Source organism: Pongo pygmaeus, chromosome 16, assembly GCF_028885625.2.
Source record: "Pongo pygmaeus isolate AG05252 chromosome 16, NHGRI_mPonPyg2-v2.0_pri, whole genome shotgun sequence".
Classification (NCBI taxonomy): domain Eukaryota; kingdom Metazoa; phylum Chordata; class Mammalia; order Primates; family Hominidae; genus Pongo; species Pongo pygmaeus.
The window spans coordinates 75,203,130-75,224,952 of record NC_072389.2 but is presented as its reverse complement, the minus strand read 5'-3'; the positions used below and the strand labels follow the sequence as shown (position 1 = coordinate 75,224,952).

The 21,823-nt window shown below is 50.3% G+C and overlaps 1 long non-coding RNA gene across 1 annotated transcript in view; it reads right to left on the bottom strand.

Annotated features, from left to right (window-relative positions):
* Positions 1-420: 420 nt before the first annotated feature.
* Positions 421-21,823, bottom strand: part of LOC129014363 (uncharacterized) — a 123,537-nt gene continuing 102,134 nt past the window's right edge. Inside the window, exon 5 of the long non-coding RNA XR_010123971.1 lies at positions 421-2,092. This is a non-coding gene — a long non-coding RNA (uncharacterized LOC129014363). The remainder of the gene's footprint in view (positions 2,093-21,823) is intronic.

Here is a 21,823-nt window from a genome sequence, read left to right as displayed (position 1 = left end):
GAGTGAAGGAGGGGTTGTGGATTATCCCGGGATCTAATGAGCTAGGTGTCGTGCTTACCCTTGGAAAACTCACAAGAGCTCTCTAGATGAACCTCACATTCCTCGGCTTCTGTCATCATAGATCCAGTTTAGCAGATAGCAGGGGCTTCTGATCATTCAGAAGGTATTTCCTGAGCACCTTCAGTGGAAGGCACTGGGTCTCAGCAGAGATGAAGCATCCAAACCCCTGGGGAGTTTCCATTGCAGTGGGGGGACAAAAAAAAAGCAAGAAACAATCTAATAAGGATAATTACCAATGGAGTTATGGGCCACGAAGGTCATGTAAGAGGGTCACCTGCCCTGGGGAATGGAGGCCCCCATGAGCGGGGTGATCTTGATGAGAAAGGGTGCCCTGCATAAGGTCAGAAGAAGAGCTGTCTGAGAGGAGGAAACAGTCAAAGCAAAGGCCTGGGGAAAGAACGTGTTTGGTTTATTCAAGGGACAGAAGAAAGTGCAGAGTGGTTGAGGCTGAGGGAGCAAGGGCGGGATGTAGGCAGGGCTGTATGTACAGCTAGGTGATAACTCAGTACAGAGAAAACACCACCCATGGTTACCAGCACTCCTGCCCCAGACAGGTCCAAACTCCCCTTCAAGATATCTGCTTGATTTGAGCATCCAAGGGAGCCTTTGCCATTTAATACTAAAGACTGGGAGAACTAAACTGGAAGCTCAGATCATGCAGATGGCCCACCCCGTCCCACCCCTGGCTCCCTGACTTGGGAGGCTCTCTTCTCCCCACCTCCACGTCTCTCTTCCATCAAAAGAGGGCCTGGCAGCTGCTGCTTTGGTGGTGATTGAGGTGTGCCTGGCAGCATGTCTGCAGCGGCCATCTCCTGGGCTGTGCTCTGCCCCTGTAGTCAGCCACCCACCCCCGCTGGGCTTTGAAGCTGGGAGCTCATCTTGAAGGGTTTCTCCCTAGCTCGAGGCAGGCTAGCCAGGGGAAACCAGTGTCTCAGCTGAGGTCCTCTCCTCCTCCTGGGAGTCTGGAAGCACCGACAAACCCTCAGCTCTCAGGGTTAACAAAGTCTGGAGGCACGGCAGGGACACACAGACTGCAGTGTTCACAGCCACCACCCAAAGTGAGTGACGCAGAAACACAGTCCCCTGTGTGCCTATCAGCCAGATCCAGCCCCTACACACACAGGGCCCAGGGAGAGGCAGGCTTCCTCCAGGAAAGGAAGGCTGGGTCACAGTTGCTGGGGGTGAGAGGGCACCCCAGAGATGCCCCACAAAATGAGCAGGCTGACAAGAGTAATCCCAGTTCATATTACATACCCACTATGTGCCAGGCTTCACACTGGGCTCTTGACACTCAAAGCTCCTTACCTTACTGCACCTTCACTCAGCGAGCCTGAGCCTCCATGGTTAGTACCACCCCGTTTTATAGATGAAGAAACTGAGGTTCTGAGAAATAGACTAACAGCCCTCACTGTGCCAGGAAGCGGCTGAGGGGAGTTGGAGCTGGCCTGCTGCCTCTGCCCCATCTCTGCCTCCTCAAGTCTGTGCTGACCCTTTGCTGAGGTCAAGCCCGGGTCAGCTGCATGGGGTGCAAGCAGGGACATGATCTCTATGATTGATGAGCTTACAGCCAAATTGCAGAGACAAGAAAGCACTTAGGAAACGATTCTAGAGGAGGAGAATGGGGGGCCGAATAAGGGAGAAAAGCGCATTGAACGTGGGCGACATACAGACATGGGTTGGGACCTGAGCCCTCTGAACCTCAGTTTCCTCACCTGTAAAATGAGCATCATCCTGAGTCCTGCTCAAGGTAGTCCCTAGGCGCCCGTGAGTGCTGGCAAGTACTCAGCGTGCCATGAGAATTGTACGAATGTTTCCTTGCTTCTTTCTTAGCATTATTTTTCTATTCCTCAAAATAAGCGTAGTAATACTTTGGAGAAGGAAGGACTCCATGTGGCCTGGAATCGTCAGGACAGGTTTCCTAGAGGAGCTGGGACCTGGGCCTCCACTGGACTTGCTGCGTCTGATCTCAAGCAGAGCTGAAGGTGTCATTATTTGCCAAGTATGCCATTGTTCTGAGATTCAGTTTCCTGATCTGTAAACGGAGATAAGTGTAACTAATTCATCAACAGATCACACACACAGAGCTGTCCAGCAGGATGGAAGGAAGCGAGGAACCCAGAGATTTGGGTCCAGCCAGAGTTCTGCCACTATGGTGTTACCCTAGGCAGGTCACATTTTGTCTGTATGATTTTGTCTCCTCATCTGTGAAACGGGAATTTTTTATTTTGAAGTCACTAGGTGAGTCACTTCACCTCCCTAGAAGCTGCTTCCTCATTGGTAAAATGACCTGGTTGTAGCTCTCCACGTTTTTTTCTCTTGAGTTTAAAGCCCCTGTGGCTTGGATTCTAAGCTAGGGCCCACCCTGTCCCCATATCCTCTCCACCCACCATGCCAGCCAAGACGATACACCCTTGGGGAACTGTGCTCAGGTCCAGAGAGAGAACAGAAATGCTTCTGGGCCATATCCTCTTTCCAGATGGCCTTTAAGAGAAACAAGAGACACAGGTAACAAGGAGGAAGAAATTGACCTTGAAAACCTATGAAACGTAAGCCAAACTCTCCCAGATAGCTGCTGGCAGGGTCCCCCCTACCCCGGCCCCCGTCAGCTACAGAGGCACTTCAGAGCACTTCCTGTCTCATTTGGGGCAGGGCTGGCCAGGATGCTCGTGCAGCCCAACCCCAGCCTGGGTAGGGTGCTCTGACCACAGGCCGGTCACATGTAAGGGCAAGCAGAGGACTATTTTTGATCAGTGGTTAGAAGCCAGTGGCAGGTGACAAAACCTGGTGAGCATGAGCAGCCACAAGTGGGCCCTGGGCTCCCGGGCATGGAACTCTCCCCACTCTTGGCTTCCCACTTCCTGGGGTGCATTTCTGTCTTACAGCCCCACCCCACACCACCACCCTCACTCAGTGGCAAACTAAACACTGTCCCTCCTAGCCGGACAGGGGTCTACACCTGGGACACTGTCAGTGGGGTGTTAGGGTTAGGTCATTTGCCAAGTTCAGGATTGGGACACTCAGCTTTGAGCACCTCCTGCTATATGGAGGGCTCCTCAGAAAGGGAGATCTGGAGACTTATGGCCCAATTTCCCTAGTCTCTAGAACAGAGCTCCACTTCCTAGGGAGCTTTCTCCAGTGCCCTCCCCATCATTTCCTCCAACATCACCTTCTTCTCAGGAGGAGGGGAAAAGGCCACAGGAGGAAGTAGAGGAGGCTGGGCAGGAGCCAGCTGGGGGGTCAAGAGGGATCTGATGGGCACAGAGCCAGCTGATGGGGCTGCACACACCAGCCTCACTCTCTTTCTGCCTCTTCCCTCCTCCTCCTTTCTTCCCCTCATAGACGTTAACTGAGCAGCTGCTATGTGCCAGCCCTGTCTGAATTCCTACATATGCACATCTGCCTCACACTCAGACTCTGCACTCTGGCCTGCTCTCCTGCTGAGGCAGAGGGACCCTATGGCGAGGGAGAGCAGAAAGAACTCCTCAGCCTATGAAACTGGCCACTACCACAATTTTATAAATGTGGTCACTGAGGATCTGAAAAAAAGCCTTGCCCATAGGCAACCCTCTTGGGACCAAGGCTCTTGCCTGCTGAGGCTGACGAGGTCCTGGTCAGGCAGCACGAATTCCATGCAGGGATGTCCCTGGGGCCCCTGCTGTGCACCCAGCACTGTGTTGGACTGTGGGGACACAGGGTGAGTCAGGCCTGATCTGGGGATGGGGACACAAACACACACAGAGTCAACTCACTCCTTGGTGCCTGAGGGGAAGCCCTGGCGCTGGAGGCACTTAAGAAATGCCCAATGACCTTTCACACCACAGAAGGCACAAGGCCCCTGAGGTCCAGGGTACCATTGGCTTGCTCTGCCCTGTACCTGCATGTCAACATGGAGCCAGGAGCTGACCTCTGTTTTTGAATCATTAGCTCCTGAGTTGAGGGAATGTGGAGGAAGTGTCTGGGGGTGGGAGTCCAGACATTCATTCAGCGGCTGAGTGGCCCCTGTTCCACTCGGCAGCCCTACCCGCCCCCTCCCCAGCTTCCCCCTTTCCCAGCACCCTCCCACCAGCACCATCCTGGGCTCCTGTTACTCAGGGTTCAAAAGACCGGAACGTGAGTGATGGAATGTCAGGACAGCAGGGCAGAAGAGGGATTCAGGATAGACTAGGTCCTGCAGGGCCCCCACCCCCACCATGTGGCAGCCCAAGGGTATTGACAAGCCTTATGGTGAGCATCCCAGTGCTGAGGTCCAGAGAGGTGCAGTGCCTTGCCCAAAGTCACACGGCCAAGAAGGGACAGCAGTAGGCCCAGAGCCCCAGTCTCTGCTCTCATCTCAGACTCCACCCACTCTTGCACACAGGTGGCTTCCCCAGCTGGTTCCACACGCTGGGTGGATGTCCAGGCCTGGCATTCCTACAGCTCAGAGAGTGCCTGGTGGGGGCAGGGAATGGGAGGGTGCAGAGGGGGAACAGGAGAAAACAGAAAGTGCCAGTGATTCACATTTCAAAATGTCGTGTTATTCCAGGCGCTTTCTCGCTTTGCCACCACCTTCATCCACCCCCCACTTGCCATCTTGAGAACCGGCTGCAGGGTGGCTGGGGCGGGCGAGAGGAGGAGGCTGAGACCATCATCTAAGGAAGCTGTGTTTCCACCCTGCCCACTGAGAAGCCCGAGGGTGAATGAGCAGTTGGATGAGCACCGAGCTGGGAACCAAGGGGCCTGGGTGCCAGCCCTGGCTTTGGAATTGGTTGCTGTGAGACCCTGAGCAAGCCCCTAGGCCTCTCTGTACTTCCTTTACATACTTCCCCAGCACGTAAAATGGGGAAGTGGGAAGAGTTTGTGGCTCCCACGACTAGTTGCATATCAAAGCAAAACAAAACAGATTCTTGGACTGCATCCCCAGAGATTCTGATTCTATATGTTAGAGATGAGGCCTGGGAGTCTAATTTTAAAGCACACCCCTAAACCCCACCCAACCTGGTGATTCAGTGCAACCAATCTACTGAGGCGTGGTTAGAGAGCTCCTGGCTACATGCTTCCACGTGGTTTCCAATCATCTCCAGGACTTATTTACCTCCTCCAAAATGCCCTCCTGGATTTACCCAGCCCTACCTGCCACGTCTAACCCTCCTCACTTCTGGCCTTGCCTCCCTGCCCATGCTCTCCTACGGCTCCTTAAAAGCATTTAGTCATTTGTGCCTGTGTGTGCACGTGTGTGTGTGTGTGTGTTCTACGTGAGCTACATGAGCAAGACAGACCTCCCACACAGCACAGAGGAAGTTGCTCAGCACTGGAGCCAGCTAGCCCCACATTTGGAACTGGACTCTGCTGTGCAAGGTTGGGTGACCCTAGGGAAGAGCCCCAGCCTCCCTGGACCTCCGTTTCCACATCCCTTAGAGGGCCTAGCCAGACCCTGCCTCACAGGGCCACACGCGAGCCTCCACTAAGGTGGTGTACAAAGACTTGCGCTGGGGCGTGGGGAGGGGTGTCAGTGGCCAGGAAAGCAAGCCGGTTGAGTGGTGGACTCTCCCAGAGGGATGCGTGCTACCCTGGGAGGTCTGGACTCCTTCCTCCCAGTGTGTGCCTTTAGGCAGATGGCTGCCAGCGTAGGTCCTCAATAAAGAACGGGTCCACCCCAGTATCATTCGAGGTCCCCATAGGAAACAGAATTCCCCCCAGGTGGCTCAAATGAAGAGACACAGATGGAGGGGCTGGTGACTGAAGTGGGCAGGGGTAAGGAAATCCAAAAGGGATGGGGAGACTCCTGGACTAGAACAGCTGACAGCTGTCCGCAGCCCGCATCTACAGGGCAGGGCAGGATGTCATGGCCAGAGACCAGCAGGAGTGGGGGCCGTGGAGGAGGGGCCGCCCCACAGGAGTGCAGTCACAGAGGGAGGCAGCTCTTCCGAGACACGCATCCCAGAGGGAGAAGCAGAGGAGAAATAGCACAGCCTCTCTCTCCTCCCACCGTTGCTTCTCATTCTGGTATCTCCCGCTAGCCAAGCCCAGGCAGTGGTCAGAGGCATGGGCAGCCCTTAGAGGTCCCCTCCTGGGGCACAGAGCAGAGCAGAGAAGCAGAGACAGTTTGCCTGGCAGGTTGCTGGGAATAGCAGGGCAAACAAACAAGCAGCTCCTCGGGCAGCCTCTGCTGCCTGGGCATGGGAGGTGGGGCCTGGCTCATCAACCAGAAGACAGGTTTGAGCCTCACCACTGCCACAGACACAAAGGGCGACATCAGGAAGTCGCTTCTCTCCAGGTCTCTGTTTCCTCATCCTTAAACCATAAGGGTTAAACTATCTGTCCTGAGCCACCTCTTCCAGGCCCGACCTGCACTTCTCCTCACCTGCCTTTTCAAGAGAGGAGAGGGCCCTGCTGGACAGGAAAATGGGCTTGGAGAGGAGGGAAGTGTAGCAAATGGAAAATTAATTCTGGGCGGTAAAGAGCAGAGGCTGTTGTTTGTGATGTATAACTTACTCTTTGTGTCAAACTGTGTACTGTGTATATCAGTGGGATGGCAAGAAAACCGAGATCTATTACTTAGAGTTTAATCTGTTCTCCGTGTTGGAGAAGAGAGAGGGAGGGGAAAAGAAGACTACAACTTTAATCACAGGCCCGACTTGATGTGTCAAGCTGCTCTCGGGTGTGTTAGTAAAATGATGTCGGATCACAGGCTTCCCAGACAGCTCTGCACACCGCGGCTTTATCTGCCGAGCCGTAAATTAGCACACCTACTTTACGCTCTTCAGGTAAAACCAGTAATTTAGCTGAAAAATACACACACGCACACATGCACACAGAGCATGTCGGGGAGAGCTCAGGAGAGGGGGCTGCCCCCCCTTGAGCAAGAAATAGCTAAAAATGAGCAAACCGGGATGAAAATGACACCACGGCTGCGCCTCCTGTCATTAGCGCCTGGGCTCCTGGTGCCAGCCCCACAACCAGCCCACCTTCCTTTCTACCTGCCTCAGTGCCTCCCCTACCCCCACCACCCCTTTTCGCCATGAACCGTAAATTACATGCTGACACCTTTAATTTGTGCAAAGTATGCCTGGCTGCGCCTGGCACCAGCAGCCGGCTGCTATAATAAGGTCAATCTATATTCATTGTCGCAGCACTTGATGTGCCAGATAACACAGGGAGGCAGCGCGGTGGTGGCTTCTCCGGGCTGGGGGGTGAGGTGGGGGTGCCCACTGCCTCTCATCGCGGCCTGGCACCAGTTGGCTCATCACTTATGCATGGCATGAGCGATGTTATGATTTAGCTAATCACCATCAGTTATTCATCCGATGGCTGCCTAGAGACGACAGTAGCACACGCCTGCCTGCCCAAGCCAGAGAGGGAGGCCCCTGTCCACTCGATGCCACAGAAAGACCACCCAGGGGGTCTGACTGTCCTTTCTGGGGAGTGGCCCCAGAAAGGGAATAGCCCAGGATTATAGACTCCTAGGCTTAAGGAGGAGAAGCTGCTGAGGGTGCCCTGTGGGCAAGCAGAGTCACTGATGTGATGTCTCTGGATCCTAGGGCCCAGCCAGGAACGGGCATCTCACTGATATGTCACATGGCAGGAGCCCAGGCTTTGAAGTCACAGAGTTCTGGGTTCTAATCCCCACTCTTCCACTTCCAAGTCATGAGAGCTTAGTCAAGTCACTTAACCTTTCTGGGCTGCAGTTTGTCAACAGCATAACAGGGAAACTACTCCATTCCTGGCAGGAAGAGTGTACAGATGCAAAATATGGAATGTGTATGACATAGTAGGCACTCAGTCAATGGCAGCTGCTAGTATCACAGCCCTAGTACATCTATCACATGCATGACTGGGTGAATGTCTGCTTTCAGTGGGGAATGCAGATTCAAAAGGCTCATAAGGAATGGGGCTGGGACCAATGGGTGAGCCCATTTGAGACAATAACCCCTGGCATGAGGTTATGTTGAGACAGGTCTCAGCTTCTGACATGTTTGAGTAAGAGGAGACCCAAGAAGCATCGAATCCATGGCTGAGGAAGGCCAGAGGCAGGCACGAACCAAGTCCTCAGCCTTGAGCAGGCTAGAGGCAAAAAATGAAGCTTAGTGGCCCCAGCTTATAGAGCTGAAGGGACTTGGAGATTGTTCAGCACAACCCTTCATGCTAGAGATTGGGCAACAGAGGCAGAAAGGGAATTGGCTGGTCCAAGGTGGTCCAGCCAGTAAGAGGTAGGGCTGGAGTCCTGGCCTGGGCTTCTGACCTCATAGCTCTTCCTACTGCTCTACAAGACAGCCCCAAAGAGGGGCAGAGGACCATCAGACTTTGAGGGGATGCCCTTGGGATTATCTGAGTCTTCTCTCTTCCTGGATGCCCAGTCAGGAGTGCACGACATATGCTCCTAGCTCTGTCCACAGCCCTGTAGGCAGTGGGAAGGATGGGTCAAACCCTCAGCCTTCAGTGGATCCTCAGCTTCCTTAGCTGCACAATGGAGCCAAGAGCATCTGCTCCTAGGAGCTAATGAGAAGATTAAGTGAGACCACCTGGGCAGACCAGATGAACACTCTTTTCCCTTCCAGCCAATGAGCTTAGAGTCTAAAGAAGGTAGTCGGGCTGACAGCAGCCTAAGAGGTTACCTAAATCCAGCTGTGCAAAAGCAGCCAAGTTGAACAGTTAATTCTGCAGCCTGAAAACAGACTCAGCAAACACCTCACTGTCCCGGCAACACGCTGACTCTTCCACTGCCACACCTTTGTCCACTCTATTCCCTCCCCCAGGAAAGCCCTGCCTATCCTCACAGCTCCCCATATCCAGCTCATCCGCCCAGGTCCTGCTCAGATCCGCTTCCTCCAGGAAGCCTCTTCTCTCTCCTGGGCCTCAGTGATGCCCTCCCCTACCTGCAGCCCCCACTCCTTCCTGACTGAACGTGGGGCTCCCTCTCTAACCACAAGTGATTAGGCCCCACATTAGAAGCACTGGGTGAGTGAGCCATTATTTTAGAGCTAAGCAGCCTTAGGCCTCTCCGGATCTGTACTGCTGAGCCACAAAATGGACAGGCAAAGGTGGCATGGTGTATTCTCGGTGGCCCCAGGCATCACATTCCTGGGCAAACTTTCCAGCAATGTTTGGGCTCTGAAGGGACCATAAGGGCTAGACCAATGGGCATCTCTATGGAAACTGGTGCCACTAGGCTGAATTTCCCCCATCTCTCTGGCATTCGTTTAAAGAAATGCAAATGTTCTCACCAACCTGGGCTTGTGCCCTGAGGTGTCTTCCCATTGCAAGAACGTAATGTCCCTGTCCCACCTCTGCCCAGCCCCTCTCTGCTCCTGTCCCCAAGGCCAGCCCAGGGCTGGTGGTTTTGTGCATCTTCCCATGTAACACAATTACCCACACACCTGTGCTGTGGGTGCATGCCAAGCCACAGCACGGTGTCCAGTGCTCAATCGCCCTCGAAATGTGTTTCTTCTCTTACCTGCAAAACTTGGACAGTGTGGAGGGCGGGGCCTCCCACCACAAGTGAGGCCATCAGCCTCCTACTACCAACTGGTGGGTTTGCCTGGCTGGGCACTCCACGCCCATCAGCCCAGACACAGCTAGAAAGCTCCTCCAAGTCCAGGGCTGAGCCCACACCCCTCATTCTGTAGCATCCTATCTCCCACTCAAAAGTGACCATGACACCATTCTGCTTCTGAGTAACTTGAAACCACAGAGATGTGGAATCTAAGCCTCCCACAGAAACTGAGACTTCCAGCCTCCAGGAACAGCACTCTCTCTCGGTGCTGGGGACCCAGACCCTGTCATCACAAGCAGCCCATACCCTCAACCTCTGTTTTGAACTCTCCCTAACTGACACCTGGCTGCCCCCATCACACCAGTTCCCCCTGTTTCCTCTCCCACACCCCCACAGGCCCTGGGATTGCCTTTTCCAAAACATTTGCCCTCCCTTTCCCTTTCAAAGTGCCATCCTCTCTGAATCCATGTCCATAGACTTTACCTCTCACCACTGCTCCACCGGGTTGCACCTCACGTTCATCACAGACTTAACTGACACATCTGCCCTGTCTTCCTCCCCACCCTCATCCTATCATCAGTTTTGGTGACTTCAACATCCACTTTGCAGATCCACCCAACACTGGGGCCTCTCTCTTCCTCCACCAGGTCAGTCCAACCATTTGTCACCCTCCTCCCCACCTACTCCCATGGGCATCACATCTTGTATCATCATGAACATGGCACCATTCACATAATCTCCATTTCAAACATCCCACCGGGAGACCACCTGTCATCCTTCCAGATGACAAGTGGTGATCCCTCCCCCTCGCCAAGTCCTCCCACCCCTCACCGTCCTCTGTCACCACCATCAGCCCTCTGCCATCACATCCATCTTTCATCTTCTTTCCTCCCCTTACTTCTTCATACCTAAAGACCATGCTCAACCTGGGTTAAATCCAACTACCCACCTACTCAATGCCTACACCCACATAGCAAAACAAAGGTAGAGAAAAAACAAACTGGCTTCCTCTAAATTCATAGCTTGCAATCTCAATTGGGCCCTGGTGTTCCACAGCACTGCTACAGTTGTCTTGCACGTTCCCATTCTCCAGAGCAACTGTCTCAGCCTTTCTCCTCTCCCCACACCCCTCACTACCCCCAGCCTCACTTTCCTCATGCTTTGGCTCAGGAAATAGCATAAATCAGAAAAGTCATCTTCCCATCGTGAAATCTGGCAGCCTCCTTCCTGCTCCTGTGGATGAAGGTCACTGCTCTGCCCAAGGCCATTCCCTCCTTGTGGGTCTTGGATCCCACTTCTGTTATCTGAACCATAGATATCTCTTCTTTCTGCACATCACTTCCTCTTTCTCCATTAGGTCATCCACAGCAGGCTGCTCCAGGATCTCCTGTGATAAATGAACAGCTCCATTGGGCTCCACTTCTCTCTCCAGCTTCTATCTCAATGTTCTGCTGCCCTTCACTGCAAAAAGTGTTTAAAAAATCATCTGTACCTCCTGCCTCCACTTTCTTAGTGGGCATTTTGTCCCCATGGCTTAGCTGACTCAGCATTCATCATGTCACCACCGACCCCTAAGTATCCAGTTCACTTTCTTTTCCTTTCACTTGACCTTTCAGCAGTGATTGATTCAGGACCTCTTCCCACTTCCTATAATGCTTTGTACTTGGCCTCCACTGCTCCCTCTCCTGGGTTTCTTCCTACTCCCTGTCTGCTCCTTCTCAGTCTATTCAGCCAACTCTGCCACATGTCCCAGCCTCTATGTGTGGGATAATCTCAGGGCGAATCCCCCAGCCTCTTTCTTTTCTTCTTTCCCAATGGTCACAAGATAACTTCATCCCATCCAATTGCATCAAATACCAGGTCTCTGTCATTGACTCCACACCTCCATCTCCAGTCCTGGCCACTCCTTGGAACTCCCAGGGTGTGTATTCAACTGCAGGAGAATGACTAGGAGCCATTTCAAAATTAATACATATGGCTAAAACCAAACTCTTAGCTTTTCCTGCAAACTTGCTCCTCCCCCCTGCTCCCTAGATTTCCCATTTCTGTCAATGACACCACCACCCACTCAGGTGCTTAAGCAAAATATCCCAGAGTTAGCTCAAATTCCCCTCTTCATCCCCCACACCCAAGCGATCAGCAAGTCCCTGACCATCCCACCCCCAACATACATCCCAGTCTGTCCACATTCCTCCTTCTCCCCACGGCCACCCCAATCTGAGCCAGCATTGCCTCACTGCTGGACTAAAGTCTCTCTCCTGGGCATCAGTGATGCCCTCCCCTACCTGCAGTCCCCACCCCTTCCTGACTGAACGTGGGGCTCCCTCTCTAACCGCAAGTGATTAGGCCCCACATTAGAAGCACTGGGTGAGTGAGCCATTATTTTAGAGCTAAGCAGCCTTAGGCCTCTCCGGGTCTGTACTGCTCATCTGCAGAATGGACAGGCAAAGGGGGCGTGGTGTGCTCTCGGTGGCCCCAGGCGTCACATTCCTGGGCAAAGTTTCCAGCAATGTTTGGGCTCTGAAGGGACCATAAGGGCCAGGCCAATGGGCAGCTCTATGGAAACTGGTGCCTCTAGGCTGAAGGAGGGTGGACCCCCCAGACCAGGCCCCTGCCTTCACTCTTGCCCTCCCAAGGCACTCACCATGAGTCAGCCAGGGTCAGCTTTGTACAGTGGAAATCAGGCCATGCCACTTCCCTGCTTAAAACCCTCCAGTGGCTTTCACCACCTTTTGAATGGAATGGAAACTTCTCATTCCACACAGGGCCCCCAGCGCCTACTCCTCTCCTGCTCCACCATCCACGTTGTGGCTTCTTCCCTCCTTCTCACAGGGCAGCATTCCAGACAGGAAGACTGGGAAGGGAAAAGGGCAAAATGGGGCCTGCTGGGGAGTTTGTCCTTTTTCATCACAATAGTAATAACTTTTCTGGGATCCCCATCCAGGAGACATCTGCTTATAGCTCACTGGTGAGACCACATCACATGGACACCCATGGCTTTAGGAGAATTTGGGAAATAGAGTTTGTTTGTTCGTTCATTTTGAGATGGGGTCTCTCTCTGTTGCCCAGGTTGGAGTGCAGTGGCACAATCATAGCTCACTGCAGTCTTGAACTCCTGGGCTCAATCGATTCTCCTGCCTCAGCCTTCTCAGTAGCTGGGACTAGAGGCATGCACCACCACACCTGGCTAATTGTTTTAAGTTTTTCATAGAGACAGGGTCTCGCTATGTTGCCCAGGCTGGTCTCAAACCCCTGGTCTCAAGCAATTCTCTTGCTTGGCCTCCCAAAGCTCTGGAATATGTGTTTATTTTTTTAAAGAGCTGCCTGTTGCTGCCCTAAATAAAAGTGGAGTCAGCTAGTAAGGCAGAAATGGAGAATAGAGTGGCTGGTCCACCAGTGCCACCCAGACAGACTGAAAGTTCCATGAGGTGGGGCCGTGCCTTCTCTTCTGGATCAGGCTCAGATTTTGGAATCTTGTGTTCAGTAAACAGCTACTGAGGAGCTTTTCCTTGCCAAACCCCTTGCATGGCCCAGCATTAAAGAGATGAACCAGACATCTTTCTTACCCTGTAGAGGCTCACTAAGGCTGGGAGAGAGGCTGCCCAGCAAACTGTGGCATGTCAGGCTCCACACAGGTGGACACAGAAGGAGCCCTAAAGGCACAGAAATGCATCCTGCATCCTCCCAGATCCATGCATCCTTCCTGAGAGAGAGGAGGCAGCTCCACAGAGAGGGGCCTTGACGTGTAAGCAGGAAACAGAGAAGGCAGAAGGAGCAATATGGTGATGAGGGCAGCATGGCCCAAGGCGTGGAGATACGCACACGCATGCCCTGTTCGGGAACTCATGAGCAGTGGGACAGAGTTGCAGTCTAAGAGGAGGAGAGGTGAGGAGGGGAGGGCAGCTCAGGTAGGAAAGAAGAAAACCTAACTGTGAAGGGCCTCAGAAGTCACACCAAGAAATTGACATTTTCCTGTAGCAGTCATCAAAGAGTTGTCAGCTGAAGGGCAATAAGATCAGATTTGTGAGCTTTTTTGTTTTGCTTTGTTTTGTTTTGTTTTTGAGGCAGGGTCTCGCTGTGTCACCCAAGCTGGAATGCAGTGTCACAATCACAGCTCACTGCAACCTCAACCTCCCAGGCTCAAGCAATCCTCCCACCTTAGCCTCCCAAGCTGCTAGGACTACAGGCACATGCCACCGTGCCCAGCTAATTTTTTTCTATTTTTTGTAAAGATGGGGTCTCACTATGTTGCCCAGGCTGGCAGATTTGGGTTTTAGAAAGAACGTTCTGGCAGCAATGGGTGAAGTGGTTCAAGAGATGGAGGCAGGGAGATCACGTAGGAGGACATTAAAGCAATCCTGGTGAGAAATCAAGAAGGCCTGAATTAATGGAGAGGGAGAACAGATGGATCCTGAAGGCAGAGTCAGAGAGTACAGAACCACCAGGAAAGATCAGGCACTGACCTTTCCCTCTCCTTGGAGCTCTACCCCCACCCCCGAGTCCTACTCCTTCTATGCTCCTCTGTCACCAGGTTCTTTTTTGTTATGCCAACGGACAAGACTGAGTGATGCTACATTTTTTGGGTGACTATCTCTCTCCCCTCCGGCTGTGAGGCCAGAGCATGTCTGATTTCTCATCACTGCACCCAGTTCCAGTTCCAGCACCCTGCCCATCATTGCTGATGGGTAGTAGAAACACAGTGCACGTTCACAAGAAGGATGGACCATGCAATGGGGATGATGCAACAGGAGAAGGGGTAAATGCCATTCTCAGAGCTCAGATTGTATCCTACAGGGGCCAGGAAGACATAGGGAGTTTTAAGTATAGAGGGGACATGGTCAGCCCTGTGTTTGAGATTAATCCACCTGGCAGCTGTGGAAGATGTATTTGAACAGGGCAAGACTAGAGAGAGGGGGACCAGCCCACAGATAGTTCTAACTCCAGGCAACGGAGGATGAGACCTGAATTTGGAATGAGGAAAAGGAATAGAAAAGAGGGATCAGCATGAGAAGTAGCAAGGAGGTGGGACTGGTGAGGTCTGAAGACTGGTGAGGTCTGAAGATAAACTGGAAGATGGTCAATTCTTTGGTGGCTTAGGCAACTGGGTCTGTGATGTCACTTGCTGAGATTGGGCAGTGGGTCAGGGGGAGGTGCCAAAATGAGCTCCACCTGGGACATGTTGAGGCTAAGATAACTGTGGAGCATTCTAGAGAGAAATGCAATAGGCTGGATATGTGAGACTGAAGGTCAGGGTGGAGCCTAAGACTAGAGGTAGAGATTTGGAAGTCATCGGCTCCAAGAGGCAGTGACTACAGTGACATGGAAGACCGAGAGTCACCTGGAAAGGCAGTGTCAAGTGAGAAAAACAGCAACTCAAGGAGACAGCTATTAAAAGTGCCCACCTTTGAGGGTCTGCAGAGGGAAAGGACCCTTCAAAGAGACAGAGGAGAAAAGGAAACAGGGGAAACGAGGACAGAGTGGTGGTGTCCCAGGTGCCGGTAAAGAAGTTCAGGAAGGATGAATAGTCAACAGGGTCAAAATCAGTAGCAAGTAAGAGACCTAAAGGTCTGTGCTGGATTTGGCAACATGAAGGTCACTGGTGACCTTTGCCAAAACAGTTTCCATGGTGCTGGGGGTGGAGTCATGTTGCTTCAGGCTGAGGAATATGTCAGGAATAAGAAAGTAGAGGCAGCTTAGTTAGTTAATGGCTTTGTTACAACTGATATTCCACCTTCTTCCAAAAAAGAACAATTGCCCAACTGTAAAATATACATTACAATGATCACAGAACCTAGAACAGTGCCAGGCATACAGTGCTACCCAATACAGGTTAGGTATATTTGCTTCCTTTTTTTTTTTTTTTTTTTTTGACAGTCTTTCTCTGTCCCCCAGGCTGGAGGGCAGTGTGTGATCTCGGCTCACTGCAATCTCCGTCTCCCCGGTTCAAGCAATTCTTCTGCCTCAGCCTCCCAAGTAGCAGGGATTACAGGTGCCCACCACCACACCCAACTAATTTTTGTAGTTTTAGTGGACACGGGGTTTCACCCTCTTGGCCAGGTTGGTCTCAAACTCCTGACCTCATGATCCACCCGCCTCAGCCTCCCAAAGTGCTGGGATTACAAGTGCGAGCCACCGCACCTGGCCAGGTATATTTGCTTCTTATATTAATAGGCATACATCCAATAAAGCTGTTAAAACAGAAAATTAAAAACCATGTACAGATACAGACCCAAAAGAATTCGAAGTCGGGATTTGAACACCCATATTCCCAGCAGAATTATTCACAATAGCCAAGAGGTGAAAGTAACCCAGATGTCTATTGATGGATCAATGGATAAAGAAAAGGTGGTATATACATACAATGAAATATTATTTAGCCTTTCAAAGGAAAGGAGGGGCCAGGCACGGTGGCTCATGCCTGTAATCCCAGCACTTTGGGAGGCCAAGGTGAGTGGATCACATGAAGTCAGGAATTCGAGACCAGCCTGCCCAACTCCTGACCATGGTGAAATCCCATCTCTACTAAAAATACAAAAAATAAATTAGCCAAGAGTGGTGGCGCGTGCCTGTAATCCCAGCTACTCAGGTGGCTGAGGCAGGAGAATCGCTCAAGCCCGGGGGTGGGCGGGAGGTTGCAGTGAGCTGAGATCACATCACTGCACTCCAACCTCGGCGACAGAGTGAGACTCTGTCTCAAATAAATAAATAAATAAATAAATAAATAAATAAATAAAAGGAAGGGAATTCTGGCACATGCTACAACATGACGAACCCTAAGGATGTTATGCGAAGTGTAATTAGCCAGTCACAAAAGGACAAACACCATAGGGTTCCATGTACAGAGGTGCCTAGAGAAGTCAAATTCACGGACAGAAAGTAGAATGGTGATTGCCAGGGGTTGAGAGGAGAAGGTAATGGGAAATTATTGTTTAATGGGTATAGGGTTTCAGTTTGGGAAGATTTAAAAAAATGCTCTGAAGATGGATGGTGGTGACGCTGTACAGCAATATAAATGCATTTAACGTTGCTGAACTATACACTTAAAATAGTTTTTAAAAAGTTTTATGCTATGTATATTTTACCACAATAAAAAATAGACATATACAAAGAAAAGGAAAAATATATATTACAACATGGGCTAATACAATTGCTAGGATGAAGCACTTCATTTTGTCTGAGCTTTCTGGTAATCAAGCTATGAAGGGAAATGTTTGAGTCTGGATCTTTAATAAAGGAAAAAATATTGCAGATGGATGGTGGTGATGGCTGCACAGCAATATGAATGCATTTAATGTTGCTGAACTGTACACTTAAAAATAGTTAAAAAAAAATAAGTTTTAGGCCAGGCACAGTGGCTCACGCCTGTAATCCTAGCACTTTGGGAGGCAGAGGCAGGCGGATCACCTGAAGTCAGGAGTTTGAGACCAACTTGGCCAACATGGTGAAACCCCATCTCTACTAAAAATACAAAAATTAGCCAGGAGTGGTGACAGGCACCTGTAATCCCAGCTACTTGGGAGACTGAGGCAGGAGAATCCCTTGAACCCGGGAGGCGGAGGTTGCAGTGAGCCGAGATCGCGCCATTGCACTCCAGCTTGGCAACAGAGTGAGACTCTGTCTCAAAAAAATAAAATAAAATAAATAAGTTTTATGCTATGCATATTTTATCACAATAAAAAATTGACATGTACAAAGAAAAAGAAAAATATGTATTACAATGTGGGCTAATACAATTGCTAGGATGGAGCGCTTCATTTTGTCTGAGCTTTCTGGTAATCAAGCTATGAAGGGAAATGTTTGAGTCTGGATGTTTAATAAAAGGAAAAATATTGCTGTTTCCAGAGATCTCAGTGTCCAGCCTATCCCCAACCCTGGCCAGGACTCAATTATAGCAGGCATTTGCCTTAGTGATCCTTATACAAGAGGCATTGGATAGCATGCAGGACAATGCAAAAATCAACAGTAGTCTCACAGAATGCAAAGGCACATTCACGACATAACCATTTGCGGTGGTGGTTCTGGAAGAAATGTGAGAGAAAATCAGTGAAACCTAACTTGAGAGCCTTTCTGGTGGGAAGGAAGTTAATGAGGGCTCGAGATGAAGATTTCCAGGAAGGAATTTGGAATTCCCAAAACACATATTCACTTAGTGGTATCTGTAGGGTTTCCCAAGAGAGGTGTCCTACAGATTGGGTTAAAGATGAGGGTCCAGATGTCATCAGTACAGAGATGGTCACTGTAGCCAGAGGTGAGAGTGCACTGTCCAGGGAGAGTGTAGAGCCCCAGGGGGTGCTGCTTCATAGACACCCCCATTTCCCAGGGCCCACCCAAGGACTGCAGAGCAGGCAGTAGCTGGGTATTTTTAGTGGCCATGCAGGAGTGAGAACTGACATCTTCTGACTCGCTGTCAAGTGTACTGGCCATTGTCCTGGGCACTTCTCTGTTCAGGAGAAAGAACACGATGCTGGTCATCAGGAGGCCTGGTGGGAATCTCATGGACACCACCTCCAGCTTTGTGGCTTTGGATAAGTTATACAGTCTCTCGCAAACTCAGGTTCTTCATCTATGGATGGTAATAACAATTTAACAGTTCCTTCCCTGTTCTCCTTACAAGCTTATTGGGAGCAGAAGGGTGGCTTGAGAGGACTTTAGTCTGTGCTCACCTCCTGTCTCCCTTACAATTTCAAACATATATCAGTCCAAGTGCAAACACTGGGCTCACTGTATAAGAGCTGCTCCAGAAAGCCCCCAGCCTCCTTTCCTATTCACTGACCTCAGATCCACTAGTGGATATTCTCAACCTGCCCCTTGTTGGGAGATCAACTATCATGAGCCCTGTGATAGCAGAATGCCACCTTCAAACTGCTGACACACGTGGGCGATTGTCACTCTGTGCCTCAAAGTCTGTTCCAGCTCTCAGGGCAGCAGGGATGCCCTTTGCCAAGCCAGGAAGCTTGGGAGAATGTTGTCTACAGTTTAAACATGCTGCATTTGATGAACCTATGGGCATTTCAGGTGAAGAGACCTGGGTGGTGGTTGCACATAGAGGCCTGAAATCCCCAGTAGGTCTAGGAAAGAGAGAAATTTGATAAGCATCAATATAGAGGTGGAAGTGGAAGTCATCAGTGGGACCCTTTCCAAAGAAGTTTGGAACTAAAAGTGCAAATGACTTTAATAATGAGATAGCTATTGAGCATCAAGAAGGAGCTGGGGGAAAATTCAGACTCAGAGTTTTCTATGAAAGCTAGAATTGGCACCACACCCAGTCACCCAAGCCTGGCCTGGGTTGCACCCTCACCACGCGTGGCTCAGGGTGCTTGACATAGGAGAGTCTGCAGAGAGCAGCCTTGCATTAGGTTGGAGTGACTTGCTGGCCAGACTCTTTCAGACACGTTGTCTCTTAAAACCTCAGCCTGGATGGCTATGCTCAGCAATCATGTGTTTAAAAAGCAATAAGACTAAATGCTTTCCCATTTCCCCTTTGAGAGACCATGTATGATAAATGATAGGCAATTTCATGGTTGGAGTTTCAATTTCCGAAAATATTAGTGCTATTCCCCAAGCTCCACTTCCAAGATAAATTCTTTTTGGCAGCCTCCTCCGTTGTCTCCTAATTCCCTGATTCTGAATATATTTGGAGGTTTGGTGCAAATTTCATCAGCTCAGTCCCAGCATCTACCTATCTGGTCTGCTTTGGAAAGGGTGTCACCCACCTTCTACTCTTTCAGGTTCTTTTTATATTTGTTACAAGTCCATGGTTATTTATTAGGTACCTCCTGTGTGCTCCCACCTCCATGCTAAGTATTATGGTGGATGTAGGGAGCTATAATCAATCATTCAATCAACAAACACTTGTCATGCATCCAGGCCCTTCAAGCTCAAAACCACAATTCTACAGAGCCTCTCTAATACTTCCTGCTTGCTTCACACTGTCTCCATTTCACAATGGGGAGAACTGAGATTCAGAGCTAACCTAGTAACATCAGGGTGGACTAGAGTGATCAGTGGCAAGGTAGGAGAGGGTGAACATTGCGTGGGCACCTACAATAGGTCAGCTGCTGGGCTGAATGCTTGTCAACCCTCTGCACAGCAGTCTAAGCTATTTATCTTCACAAAACTCAAGGTAGGTGTTATTATGACCATTTTACGGATGTGGGAACTGAGGCTCAGAAAGGCTAAGCAGCCTCCCTAGGGATTCCCATTCCATTGGACAACACTGCCTCTCCTGATGTCCTGATGGCAGCAGGCTGGATGGTGTCCCAACAGTCATTTCCAAACCATGCAAGTGTCCTTCTTTGAAAACATCAAAGCACCAGTCAACCACAGAAAGAGAAAAACCTACCTTTGCACCTTGATCTCCCATTACTTTGTACTCTCTGCCTGCCCCAGCCCCGGGCTCCTGCTTAAGTTTCCCATGCTGAAGTCCTCAGAGCATCACCCACACTCCAGGGCCCATTCCCTGCTTCCTCTCATGCCATTGCCTTCTCTTCCTAACCAAGCACGCCCCATCATAGGTCAGCGAAGACCCCGATGTCAGTCTCTCCCCTCTCCCCATTCACTCACCCTTTAGAGGGGTCATCTCAGACCCAGGATGATGTTTCTTTCTCTCATAATCTCATGGATCCCTTGAAGAAGACTGAGCACAAAGCAGGTATTCCAAAAAGCTTGAGGAAAGTACCGGGGTGAAACGTGCTGGAGTGAGACTAAATGAGATGAAGTCAATGAGAATCGAGCAAACAGTGTGGATTGGGGCAGGATGTGATGGAATAGAAGCAAGAAGAATAGTATGGTACAGATAGAAAGAAGTAGGACAAAAAAAGCAAACTAAAATGGAACAGAATAGAAGAGGATGGAACAGACGAAGCGAGTTGAACCAGACTGGAACAGGTTGGAATAGAATAGAACAAGATGGGACAGAATAAAACAGGACAGAGTAGACCAGACCAGGTCAGAACAGAATTGAACAGGACAGAATAGATTAGAACAGGATGCAGCAGAATAGAATAGGATTCAACAGACCAGCACAGGGCAGAACAGATGCAAACAGGTCTGAACAGAATAGAGTGCAATAGGATAACAGGGCTGGAGCCAAATGGTACATAACTGGATGAAATGAAATTCACTTCATTCATTCAACAAATGTTTTTCAGGTGCTACTCTGCACTAGGTAAGGAAAACAGAATAGTCTCTGGCCGCGTAGAACACACTGTCTTGTAAAAGGAACCAAAAAGACATAAGTAATTATTAACACATGTATAGTTAAAAATTATGAGTGTCTGTGGAAGAATAAACAGATTGCCATGATCACAAATGATAGGATGAAAGAAATAATATGATAACAAGGAAGTCAGGAAACTCCAACCTAAAGGATAGGGAGGAGCCAAAGACACTTGAAGGCACTTTGGGAGGCCGAGGCAGGCGGATCACGAGGTCAGGAGATCGAGACCATCCTGGCTAACATGGTGAAACCCCGTCTCTACTAAAAATACAAAAAATTAGCTGGGCGTGGTGGTGGGCGCCTTTAGTCCCAGCTCCTCGGGAGGCTGAGGCAGGAGAATGGTGTGAACCCGGGAGGCGGAGCTTGCAGTGAGCCGAGATCGCACCACTGCACTCCAGCCTGGGCGACACAGCAAGACTCTGTCTCAAAATAAATAAATAAATAAATAAAATTAAAAATAAATAAATAAAATTAAAAATTAATAAATAAAAATAAATAAAAACACTTGAAGAACCAGGGAAGAGCATCCTGGGCAGAAGGAACAGCATGTACAGAAGCCCTGAGGCAGGAAAGTGTTTGGCCCATTCAGAGAACAGAAAGAAGTTCAACATGAAGCAAGGCACAGAGTGACAACAGAGGAGGGGGAGAGGTGGGCAGCAGCCAGACGGCACAGGGCTTGGGGAGTTCATTCTAAGTGTGATGAGAAGCCACTAAAGGGAGCAACAGGGGCTGCTGTGTGTTTCATACTTCCGCCTAAGCTGGTGCAGAAGAATGAGTTAGGGCAGGAGACCATTTAGGCACCCACTACAGACATCCGGGCAGTGATAAAGGTGGCTTGGAGTAGAGTGGCAGTGGTACCAGAGGAAGGAAATGCAGCCAGGTAGAAAAGTGTTCTGAAGGTGAACACGGCTGGCAGGATTTGTTAATGTTTTGGACATAGGACTGGCAGAATGGGAGGTCTGGAGGATCTGCTGGAGGTTGGTGCTTTCATTTCAGGGATGGGACTAAGGAAAAATGGTTTGGAGAGGAAAATCAAGAGTTCCCTTCCGGAGATGCTCAGGTTCAGATGCTTGGGT